This window comes from Dermacentor variabilis, chromosome 6, assembly GCF_050947875.1.
Source record: "Dermacentor variabilis isolate Ectoservices chromosome 6, ASM5094787v1, whole genome shotgun sequence".
NCBI lineage: Eukaryota > Metazoa > Arthropoda > Arachnida > Ixodida > Ixodidae > Dermacentor > Dermacentor variabilis.
This window is the reverse complement of record NC_134573.1, coordinates 51,799,669-51,813,053: the sequence shown is the minus strand read 5'-3', so window position 1 is coordinate 51,813,053 and position 13,385 is coordinate 51,799,669.

Sequence of the window (13,385 nt, the reverse complement as noted above, 5' to 3'; positions counted from 1 at the left end):
TTGATTAACTTAGAAAGTTCTGCCCGTTCTATTCTAGCTGTAGGGTTAGAGGCTTTCATACATTGGCGTTTCTTGATCAGATCTTTCGTCTCCTGCGATAGCTTACTGGTTTCCTGTCTAACGGAGTTACCACCGACTTCTATTGCGCACTCCTTAATGGATCCCATGAGATAGTCGTTCATTGCTTCACCACTAAGGTCCTCTTCCTGAGTTAAAGCCGAATACCTGTTCTGTAGCTTGATCCGGAATTCCTCTAGTTTCCCTCTTACCGCTAACTCATTGATTGGCTTCTTGTGTACCAGTTTCTTCCGTTCCCTCCTCAAGTCTAGGCTAATTCGAGTTCTTACCATCCTATGGTCACTGCAGCGTACCTTGCCGAGTACGTCTACATCTTGTATGATGCCAGGGTTCGCGCAGAGTGTGAAGTCGATTTCATTTCTAGTCTCACCATTCGGGCTCCTCCACGTCCACTTTCGACTAACCCGCTTGCGGAAAAAGGTGTTCATTATCCGCATATTATTCTGTTCTGCAAACTCTACTAATAATTCTCATCTGCTATTCCTAGAGCCTATGCCATATTCCCCCACTGACTTGTCTCCAGCCTGCTTCTTGCCTACCCTGGCATTGAAGTCGCCCATCAGTATAGTGTATTTTGTTTTCACTTTACCCATCGCCGATTCCACGTCTTCATAAAAGCTTTCGACTTCCTGGTCATCATGACTGCATATAGGGGCATAGACTTGTACCACCTTCAATTTGTACCTCTTATTAAGTTTCACAACAAGACCTGCCACCCTCTCGTTAATGCTATAGGATTCCTGTATGTTACCAGCTATTTCCTTATTAATCAGGAATCCGGCTCCTAGTTCTCGTCTCTCCGCTAAGCCCCGGTAACACAGTACATGCACGCTTTTTAGCACTGTATATGCTTCTTTTGTCCTCCTAACCTCACTGAGCCCTATTATATCCCATTTACTACCCTCTAATTCCTCCAATAACACTGCTAGACTCGCCTCACTAGATATCGTTCTAACGTTAAACGTTGCCAGGTTCAGATTCCAATGGCGGCCTGTCCGTTTCGGTTATCGCCTATTAAAACTGTACAGTACGCCTTCAAGGGCAACCCGCCGTGCTAGATAAAGATGCTCACTGCGGTAGTTTTGGTGATGATAGGCGATAAGGTGAGCCCATCGGCGGCTGTTTTTTGCCGACGTCGTCACCACACCTCTGTTCATTTGCGCTGTGTATCCGTGTACAGTCACCGCGCGGAAGCTGCAACTAATCGGTTGGCCGTTCTCCGCTAATTCCAAAAAGGCGAAATATATCTTGCGGTGCGCCGCATCATTAGCCGCAACATGAATCGAGGCGCGCTTAACCGCTACGGAACAAAAGGTGATCACACTAAACGTATGGTATACGATGAGCCACTACAAAAAAAAACATAATTCTGATGTTCCACGTGCCAAATCAACGATCTGATTATGATGCACGTCGTAGTTGGGGACTCCGTATTAATTTTGACTTCCTGGAAATTTTTACGTGCATACAATGCACAATGCACGAGCGTTTTTGCATACCGCTCCTTTGGAATGCGACCGCTGCAGGGATCGTATCCACGACCTCGAGCCCCAAATTGCCACGGCGGCCGCCACAGTTACGAAATGTGTAAGCGTGAAGTGCAACACTGCCTTCCGGTGCGAGTGTGCTACAAGCGCAGCACAGCTGCACACCTGCTGCACAATTATTTGTTGCGATTCTCCTGAGCTCGTAGTGCCTGCCTAAATACCTTGAAAGGCAGCACGCCTCTCACGAATCGGAACGCGATAACAAGCGCTTAGACGGCCCACGTGAGCCCCCATGAAAGATGACGTGGCCACTGTACAAAATTATCACTGCGCAGAGAAGCCGATCCTTATATTCCAAATGTGTTCTCTCATACTAATGAAGGAAACGTTATTAGGCAGGAACAAATGAAGCAATGCAATTTTGCGCACATGGGGCGCCGTTGCCTCTTCGCCTACTATTGTTTGAAACGAAGTGACCGCGGCAGCGATAGGTAGTATCACGCGCATTTGCTCCGGGGCATGCGGTTTGCTTGAAGAACGGGAATGGTGTGCTTAACATCTCACGCTCGTCAATGTCAAAATAGAAAAAAAGGCTACGTGCCCAAGAAAACGAGATTACTTACGTATCTTCAGAAGTGCAGCTACGACTGTTTCGGGGTGCCTTCTCTCCAACAGGCATCATGACCTCTGCCGCGCAACTCATCAAAACAACCAGGCTCGCACATCAGTACAAGACCAGTTGCTGAGTAAGCCAACCACTTCAACGGATAAACGTCCCACTTATCGTCGTTAAAGCATTTCACTATAGTGTGCGTCATGATATCCGAAAAGAAAAAAATGCTTTCATCAGAAAGCACGAGACGTGAACCACCGCACAACTGCAACCGAATAACTGAGTCCGAAAGCGGTTCACAGCTTCACTATCGTATTCAGTTATAAAAAACTTTCAAACACAAAATAACGCCACTTAAAAACCGCTAATTAATTAGCAATAATTTTTCATCAACTAACCTTCATAAATTTTTAAGAACAACCTAATTTTTAGCGTAAACAACAAATATTACGACCAAAAAATGCGACTACGACACTAGCGGTAAGAGTGTGTACTGTTGCAAATCTGTGCGCAAAACGAAGCTCGGTTGCACCCGCTTGCGCGCACACATGCACACCCGAATGCTACCTTGACGTTTGTCGCGCTACCTAGAATTAAACATTACTACTAGTTTTACTACATTTACAAAAATAAAGATTCTACAATAGTTTGTAGCGCATTTGCAGATGACAAAGTGACAAGTAAGGTATGATAAGAGTCCGTTACCTGTATTTCTTTCATTTCCCTTTGGTGTTCTAAACTGAACATACGAGACCTGCAGGCTTGGGAGATGAGAAGACAGTTCATCATCATCATCATCATCATCATCATCATCATCATCATCATCATCAGCCTGGTTACGCCCACTGCAGAGCAAAGGCCTCTCCCATACTTCTCCAACAACCCCGGCCATGTACTAATTGTGGCCATGCCATGCGTGCAAACTTCTTAATCTCATCCGCCCACCTAACTTTTTGCCGCCCCCTGCTACGCTTCCCTTCCCTTGGGATCCAGTCCGTAACCCTTAATGACCATCGGCTATCTTCCCCGCTCATTACATGTCCTGCCCATGCCCATTTCTTTTTCTTGATTTCTTGAAGACAGTTCGGCGACGCTGAAATAAATCGCGTGCTTCTTGCAAGGCGAGAGACGGGAGCAGCCGCAAATACACCGATTAGCTGTGATACTGTTGCGGCCGTTGCTGAATCTGAAGCTCTTTGAAGTGAATGGTTATAGCGGCTGCGCGTTGCGATCTCAAAGCGCGTTCGTTCTTTGATCTCTAGTACCACGCACATTGGATAAAAAACCAAATATTTGCTTTGCGGACAGAGGGTACGTCGTAGGAAATTCGAAGACCTCACCCGTGTATGTTTGTAGCGTGTGCGCGCTTGCATCATACGGTTCCCACAGCGCGTCCGATGCTCGAAGGTAGCGTCGTCGCTTGTCGGCACCTGTCTTATCGCCGGCCGCGCTGCCGGCGTGTCTACTTTTGTGGAACTCCACATGCGCGTAGTCACCGTGTTTGCAAGTGAATTTCGCATTCTTCTGCTCCCCGAAACGTGCTCATTTCGGATAGTACCAATGGTTATGTCATCTAGTGTATGTTAAAACGGCGATGGCATTTGTACAGCGGCGAAGAAATAAATCGTTATGAACTTGGGCGGCCATGAAGCTAGTCTAATGTTGCAGTTTTTACGTAGCGAAAATGGCTACGAAAGTGGCGAGATCCCGGAGATAGGCGCTTAAAAACGCCAGCTGTAGCGACAGCACCAGGAAGTGGCACGCGGCGCACGCGCCAAGCATTTTAACGGTTACTGGCTTTCGAATGAGAGGAGTATGCGCGCGCTCGTGGCCTATTGGTTAGAGTACCGGGCTCGACGGCCTACCTTCGATTCCACCCCATCGGTCACACATTATTTTCTTTTAATGAAAGCGAGGTGAAAGAAGAACCTACCTGCCGCAAAATGACAGGAATGTGGTTGGAACGCATCTCAATAAATGTTTGGAATATCTTCATAGGCGGGTCATAATTATAGTATACTGGACTCAACTGCTACACAACAAAAAAACAACTAGAAAAATCAACACAAATTACCCAATAATTTATTTATTGCGAACACTCAACAGTAATATTGTTGTACAAGGGTTGAGTGAACTCAATTGCTCTTGAAAATTTGTTGAACTCCGTTGTTTCAGCAATTCCCAAACAAAATATCAATGGTTAATCAACAGTCATTTTCGTACGGGAGGTCGGACGCTGCCAGAGAATTTCGCCTACTTTCACGCAAGAAGTCACAAGATCTCTGGATTTCTACTGCCTTCAATTGCAGATTACGTAAACTGGACCCCACGCTGCGGCTACAACTGCCATGTAGCCTTTCCCGCGGCGCAACAACCTTGTGTCGCTTGTGGCTAGGAGTGGCGCTCACGAAGGCATACTCCTACTGTATAGCAATGGCCGAGAGCCCGATGTGGACTCCTGTGGGTGCGAGGAGACCATCGAGCACCTATTGTGTACCTACCCTGGCTACGATGTCCAATGCCTCTCTCTGCGGGCGACTTTACGCCGACTGGACTCGAGGCCGTTCACCGAGTCAAAGATAGTCGGACCGTGGCCACACCCGTCACTAGCTCGAAAAGCGATTCGTGCACTAGTGCCGTACTTGAAGTGCACCGGCTTAAGGAACGATTATAGTGTCCTTGTGTATAGTGTCCATCCGACACGTATTCAGTGCTTATTCTCTCCCTTTCTTCCTCTTGCTATTCCCCTGTCGCCCACCCCCCGTGTAGGGTAGCAAACCGGAAACTTTTCTGGTTAACCTCCCTGCCTTTCCTATCCTTGTTTTCTCTCGCTGTGCGGGGACGTTGTCTGCACTCCCGTATATATTTAACAGCATTGGTGGCATGAAGCTTAGTTTCTTGGCTTCAGTAAGAATGAGGCGAGTGCCTGCCTTCAGGTCCAAGCATTTAGGCTATTTCGGTCTCTGGGTCGCCATAAGATAGATAGATAGATAGATAGATAGATGGATAGATAGATAGATAGATAGATAGATAGATAGATAGATAGATAGATAGATAGATAGATAGATAGATAGATAGATAGATAGATAGATAGAAGCATTCCTTTCTCTCTCTCCCTTGATAAAGCGTAACTACTCGTCAGCAGGAAAAAACTCATCATTCTATGTACGTTTCGTCAGGATGAGCGATGATTGACTATGGGCTTTTTAAAGGCTCCTTGAAAAGAAGCCTTTATGTCCCTAGCGCTACGTCTCCTTTATCCTACGTTCACACCCTCTATGCCAAGTAATGGTTTTGCTTCGAATTCCTCTATGTAGGCTGATCACTGATCTAACAAGGCCTTCTTAAGGAAGCAAGACAGAATGAGGTTCTCCGGGTATAGTAAGTGTAAGAAGACCAGCAAAATGTGACGTGAGCGTATCTGCCCTTGCGGGCAGCAGCACGAACGACGAACGTTTCTGGTTTTTTTTTAAAGCGCAGCGCTCACGTAACGATGTTTCAAAATTCTGTTGTTTTGTTTTTACATCATTTTGTCTTCCCTGTCGGACCCTGTTCTATATTAAATCTGGTCCGAGCTCCACACAGTCGCTGTGGAAGGTCGCCGAAACCCCGTACCCGTATCCCGTATCCCGTAACCCCGTATCCCTAACAACGCGGATTGACTTCATTCATGCGGTCTAGCTTTGTAGGAGCGGTAAGTTCCCCATGTTGCACCATATTTCACAAGTCTTTGTTTTAGCACGTAAAAGCGCAGAGAGAAAGTATTTCAGAAAAAGGCGCATTTTCATAGTTTCATTGCAGACAGTATGTAGGACGCACATACAAAATAACTGTAGAATTTGTCGCACAATGACTGATGATGGCAATTCGATCAGCATTTGAGCAATGTTGCGACATATCCCATTACCAAAATCACGTTACATAGCATCTGTAGTGAACTTTCTGATATTTCAGTTACGTCGGCTATATGTGACATATATCGGTATTGGGCGTATTTTCAATGAAACTCAGTTGCCAAGGCCAGCCATGATCATGGTGGCATGACAATGACTCATGACGCACTGACGATGATTGAATGCCGAAGGAATGACGTCGGTGCAACAGCAAATACGGTAGGATGACGACAGCATAAGGATAATGAGACGTCAATTCGCAAAGAAATATAACGGTTGAATGACGACAGTGTGATGGCGGCATTACGATGAGTGCTTAAGATGTTCCGGCGGGTCGACGGCATTATCGCAACAACGGGACGGTAAATGAGGAACAATGACGACGTCATAACAACGAATGACTGATAGTGACTGTCCGGCGGCGGTGCAATGACGACAATTGCAAAGTCCGAGGGCACCTATACACTTATTATGAGTTGTGTATGCGAATGCATTATTGCCGAATTCAAAGCCGTGAAGCACTGCTTCGAGTTGTTAACTCTACGTGGTCAAGCCAGAATGTTGGGGCGCTTGGCCAGTAAGACCCTTGGCTTCTGAGCATGGAGTCGTAGATTCAAAACTCACTACCGCCTACATTCTTCCTTTCGAATTTATTAGCTTTTTTATACATTTCTATCCTAATAGCGATTACCGAGACGTAGTTGGAACGCCGGCGAGAACATGCGCGGACAAGGAACGCGTGGATAAGACTTGTTTCCAAGAGTGAGGTTGACGGGGCTTCGCCTAGACGCCCTCTCCCCTCACGGAACGCCTGCTGCGCCAGCGTGCAGAACATGCTCCCTTTTGCCCGCTCTGCTACGTTGAAGGGCGCATGTGACGTGGTGCCGCGGCCAATTGCAATTTAGGCGCCGTTTAGTTGTTACAGATGCAAGATGTTTCGCTCAATTGATTACTCCATGCTTTTGCATAAAAATAGCTCTCGTTGTCGAAATGACGAGCATATTGCCGAAAGTCTCTGCCTCCAATGGACATGTTTTCATGAAGGTCCCCGCGTAACAAGAACGATACATAAATATCATGAGCCAATCCACTCTTGAAGCTAGGCTACCAGCTAAGCTCTTTAGAATACGACCCAGAGAGAGCACACAATTTTGAGGAAAGGTACGCACACATTTATTGTCCTAATCTGTGGTCATCGCAACGATAGGTACGCACGCACATTCTCCTATCTATCTCTCTTGTTACTATATATATTCCATCATATTAGCCTATTGTCTGGAATCCGACGACAGAACAGAATCCGGACTATACCACGGAGCGTGGAACGAAAGAACCCTGCAGAGCCACCACGGGAGAGCGGAAGGAAATGAAACTAGATACGGAAGCTCTTGAAACGCCGATAAAGAGCGTAGATATGGCCGGCGCGGACTGGCATTTTGGGCTAAGTTACGATGAGAAGTATGAACTGATACTTTTGTCATATTGTGTTTCGTTGACACTTCATTTTTCTAGTGTAGTTTTGTTCTTACGCTTAATGTTATTTTCACCACTCGAATAAAAACCTCTGTTTTTACCCTTGTGGCTGGGACCACTTTCGGTCCCAGATGTGAGGTAGTTCAAGGACGCGCTGCAAGTCCCGGAATCCCGGAATCCACAGGGGTAAGCGCCATTGCGGTTGGACCTTATCTGCACTATCACCAGGATCGGCTAATATTTTTGCTTGCACAGTGGATCAGTCGACAGAAACCTAGCTATAAACAGCTGTGCTGAAAAACAAAAATTATGGATGGGTACTCCAAGCTACACACAGTGATGCGTAAAGCGAGGAAACAGGAGTACATTGGAGTTCCAGCACGTGGGCTCGCCAAGTACTGGCGTAGCTTAAAACAAGCTTAAAAAAGTAAACAAAATACGTTTTACGTACAAACACTTGCTGCTCTGTGGAAACAATCAAAAAGTAGCGCCCTTTGCGCATTGTCTCGATATGCACAGTTGCTGCTGATACGAAACGCCACCATCGCCCCCCCCCCCTCCACCCTTCCTATCTCCCCTTAGCCTTTCCAGCGACGTAAAAGCGCACGTCGATCGAGTTCCATATGAAGCCGCGATAATCGGTTTCCCCCACGTACTTTTAATGACAAAAGGAGCACACGACGCAGGGCGGTGGTGTTATTACCCTTGCAACTTTATACGGAAGAACACGGCGATGGCGACGCTCACAGTGACCCCAAAAATGTGCTTGGTGTGCCCATATAATTGCTATCACGAGAGTAGCACAGCATGGCAGTCCGATAACGCCTCCTTTACTAGCTTCATGTTTGCTTGGGCGCGCGTGACACCTTGCTTGTCAATTGATTTGTAATGATTATTTTTGCAAGTTTATACGGCGAATAATACTACTATCCTTAGTACTTATAGCTATCCACTTCTTTGCAGAAAACAGACGTTTATTGATTCCCGTACTTTTGCAGCAGCAGTTTCGCTGAGTACCCATGCGCTCTGCCGCAGTCGTGCCGGGTTATCCACTTGCTTCAGACAGCGGTCTTGTGGTGCGCAGCTTGCTCTCCCTCAATTATCAAAGCCGTTCTGAGCTGACGGAACCACCCTGGAACAAACTCATCATGGCTCATTGTCACTTTGGTGCCTGTGTTCCACTGCAAGAGAAATACTCCTGGTCCAGGGCTAACATATTTTGCTCCAAATCATGTTAACACCAGCTACAGTGCCCACCGTCAAATTTACACTCATGGATCCGTTGCGCCTACGTCATCTGCCATTGGTGTGTGATTTCCGTTTGCAAGTGTTACCCTTACAGCCGCTCTCAGTCACCGCACTTCAACTACAGTCACTGGGTTAGCTGCACAGCGGGCAGCTTTGATTTACATCGTTGCACCTTTGAAGCTTTGATTTACAGTTGAGTCTTGGTCCAAATTCACTGACTCAAGAGCGGCCCTTAATTCACTGAAGTCGCAACGCATGCAGGAACAATTTGTAATGGACATCAGACACCTATGTCATGAAGCCTACGAAGTGCATCACCGCGTTGTGCTGCCGGGGTTATCTGCCCCCTTCGGAATAGAAGGGGGCAGAATAGAAGGGGGCAGAACGGGCTAGCCATGCTGCCATATCTGGATACGACAGTCCCACAGATCTGGTCGGAATACCTTTCTTGAAAAACGATGCGGTGGCACTGGTATCGGGAAACGCTTCGCGTCTCCAGAGGTTCCTCTGGACAGATAACAGCTACCACTACGACTCCTATAGATAGATTCATTGCGCAACTTTTACATGCTGTGAGTCCTCAATAGACATGATCAAGCATGCTTTCACCGCATAAGACAAAACTTGGCTTACATAAACTACTTGAAGTGCCAAATTCAACTCACGGACTCAAAAATGTGCTCTGACTGTAATGTCCCTGGAGACCTACATGTTCTGAGCGACTGCTGCCGCTACGCCTCAGAGAGTCTTTGGAGGTGGCCCTGCAGCTTGAGCAGGGCTTCAGTTTGGCACTACAGCACATTCTCGGCCAATGGAGAAGCACTACCTGTGCGGTACGTGGCATGAAATCGCTGCTAAGATTCTTGCGGGCGACGAGGCTTACGGAAACTTTCTAAATATATCTATTGTGTATTTATACAGGGAGTCTAAGATAGATTCAGCCAGAGTTTAAAATATTCAAATGCAGCGTAGCTAGACAGAACAAAGGTACTGTTCTTTGCGGTCGCCTGCAGATACGCGAGAGCGTACACTTCATTTTCAAATAAGAAAGATTTGAGCCCGGCGTCTTTTTAGTGGGTCTGGGCACCCGCCACGGACGCGCTCTTAGACCTTCTCTCGAAGCGGCTTCCTCGGCTCGCTATACGGTCCAGAGTTGTGCTGTCAGGTTCGAGCTGAGCAGTGCGGTCTTCCAGCGTGACAGGAGGCTGGTGGTGGAAGAGACGGAGGGGTCGGCACTGTCCGATATGTTTGTTAAGTGTTGACATTTCCATAACATGTGATTAAGTATGGCAACCTCGCCACACAATGTGCATTTGTTTGTAGTGTACGTGTCTGGATATATGGCGTGTATGAGTCTGAGGTTTCTGTAAGAATCTGTTTGTAATTTTCTGAAGTGTGCTGCTTGCATCCTGTCTAACCTAGCGGGAGGGAATGGGTATACGCACCTTTGTAACTGGTAGTGTGTCGTGATGTCGTGAAACCTCGTCAAACGATCCTCCTACGAGGAGATGCTCGCAGTACACCGCGAGGGATCCTCCTCCGATAAAGCTCGGCGAGTGAGGCCTGGAGCAACGCGGTGAGCCGCTTCGTTGGGGGTGCTCAATCCAGTATGTGCCGGGATCCATAGCATGTGCCTTCGGTTGTCGAATACGCGAACTATTTTTATTTCTGTTTAATAATAGCATTTGCTTTAACTAATTCATGAACTTCTCGAACTATATAATCAGATTATAACTTCTCAAACATAATATTTAGTGAAATTGAAACACTCCCGATACGGCTGTCTGTTTTGTCTGACCCTACGCTCATGCTTGCTAACCTGTCTTTCTACCTAAAAGGCACGGCAAAAGTGTGGTACGAAAACTACGAAGAAGAGCTAAGCAGCTGGGACCAATGCAAAGTGAAATTGACAGACTTGTTTTGCAAACCAGCCGGCCATAAAATTTGCACAAAGCAAGAACTGGCAAGTCGAAACCGCAGCAGTCATGGAGGCATTTCGGAATCAGGGTGTGGACGATCCGTATGTGAAAATACTGAAAGATATCTATAGTGGCTACACAGCCACCATAGTCTTCCATAAAGAAAGCTACAAAATTCCAATAAACAAAGGGGTCAGACAGGGAGATACGATCTCTCCAATGCTACTTATAGCGTCGTATTCAGTGATCTCGATTGGAAAGAATTTGGGAAAAGAGTTAATGAAGAATACCTTAGTAACGCGATTCGCTGATGATATTGCCTTGCTTAGTAACTCAGGGGACCAAATGCAATGGATGCTCCCTGACTTGGAAAGACAAAGCAGAAGGGTGGGTCTAAAACTAAAATAATGTTTGACAGTCTGGGAAGAGAACAGCAGTATACGGTAGGTAGCGAGGCACTGGAATTTATAAGGCAATACATCTACTTAGGGCAGGTAGTGACCGTGGATCCGGTTCATGACGCTGAAATAACCAGGAGAATAAGTATGGGCTGGGGGTTGTTTGGCAGGGATTTCGAGATCATGAACATCAGGTTCCCACTATGCCTCACGAGAAAAGTGTATAAGAGCTGTGCCTTACCGGTACTCACGTACAGGGCAGAAACCTGGAAGCTTACGGAAAAGGGTTCCGCTTAAATTAAGGACGTCGCAGCGAGCTTTGGAAAAGAGAATGATAGGTGTAACGTTAAGGGATAAGAAAAGAGCAGATTAGGTGAGGGAACAAACGTGAGTTAATGACATCTTAGTTGAAATCAAGAAAAAGAAAAGGGAATGGGCAGGGCATGTAATGAGGAGGGAAGATAACTTGTGGTCATTAAGGGTTACGGACTGGTTTCCAATTGAAGGGGAGTGTAGCAACGGGTGGCAGGAAGATAGGTGGGCGGATGAGATTAAGAACTTCGCAGGGACAACATGGCCATAATTAGTACCTGTCCAGGGTATTTGGAGAAGTATGAGAGAGGCCTTTGCTCTGCAGTGGGAGAAACCAGGCTGATGATGATGATAATCATGATTAACTGGCCTGCCGTGCCCAATCCCCCACGCACTCCTATGTCTCGTACATGCAGGACGTGCTGGCACTTTGTCGCAAAGCCATCCCGAAATGACAGTAGCTGATAAGGTCAGGCACGTGCTTAAAGGCATTGCTGACGACGCGTTTAATCTGCTCATGTGGAAAAGCTGCTCTACAGTTGATACAATCATTAAAGAGTGCCGGCAATTCGAGCAGACCAAAAAGCTAGCCCTCTTGCACCCATTCGCCAGACTTTCCAACACTGCTGCAGCGTCGTATTGTGGAGATCAACCCACACAGCACTATACGCCGCCATCAGAGGACGTGGTGCGAATCGTTAGTCATGAACTGGATGCGATGGCGAACGCCGCTTTCTGTTCGCGTAGCCCTGATGCTACCATATTTTCAGTTCCATTGGTACAAGTCATCGTTCTCCATGAACTTGAAAACATTGGTTTACATTCTGTGTGTGCTGTGCCCAATCCCAGAGCTAACGAACGCCCTTCTACTATTTTCGCTCCACCCCGATGTTTCTCACCGCGTTATCGCAACCCGACTGAGTGGAGAACCGCGGACGACCAGCCGATAAGTTTCACCTGTTGTCGCATTGGACATGTCGACCTATACTGTCGCAACTCGTCGCCCTCAACACCTCGCACACCCACCAAGCTGAGTTGTTTTGATGGAAATGTGCACAATTCTTCGCCCACTGCCGAGTCTAACAGCGCTGACAACTCTGCTAGGAACACGTTGTACAGCCGCTCACCATCACCGCGCAGATACCAGTATGGTTCAGCGCAAACACGTGGTATTTCTTCCCCCATGGCTTTTGGCCGCACCCTTTCGGAAAATTAGGAAATGCAGCCCTCGGAGATGGTGCTGCATTGCCGACTACTGCAGCAAATCTGTCTCTCTGTCTGTCTGTCCCCACAAGAAGTGTATTTGACGTGAAAATCTCCTCAACACTCAACTCCTCAACACTGAAGCCCACATATCTGTGATGAGTGGTAGCCTAGCTAGACGTTTAAAAAAGGTCCTCATCCCACCATCTGCCCGAGTTCTTCGTGCGGCTGACGGCTGTGTGCTGGTTGTCCTGGTAATGTGTACTGCGCGTTTAAGTATAGCCGGCCCCCCTACTTCTGTTCTCTTTGTTGTGATTGACAAGTGCCCTCATAACGCTATCCTTGGCTTGGGCTTTTTATCCGTTCATTCTGCTCTCATCGACTGCCCCACCGGCGTTCTTCAGTTAGAACTACCTCAACTCGCCGATGCTTCGAGCACCGCTTCACCGGACTTGTGCTCGTCTGTCACCCGAGGCACTTCACCCGAGCACGTCACTTTGACCGCCCAGCCACAGATTACTCACGGTGAATATGTGCTTCGCCCCATCATCGACGTGCTTTTGAACTGGAACGTTGCTGTTTTACACACGCTGGTCACAGTTACATATAATGACGTCGTTCTACCGCTTCTCAATTTCCGCCTACGCCCAAAAGCCATTCCGGCCGCCATGTTCTTGGCCAGTGTTTCTAGGGGTTCTGAATTCGACATTGAGAGTCAGAATGCCAAGAGTGATTTATTGGCGCCAATTGCAGATCCCATC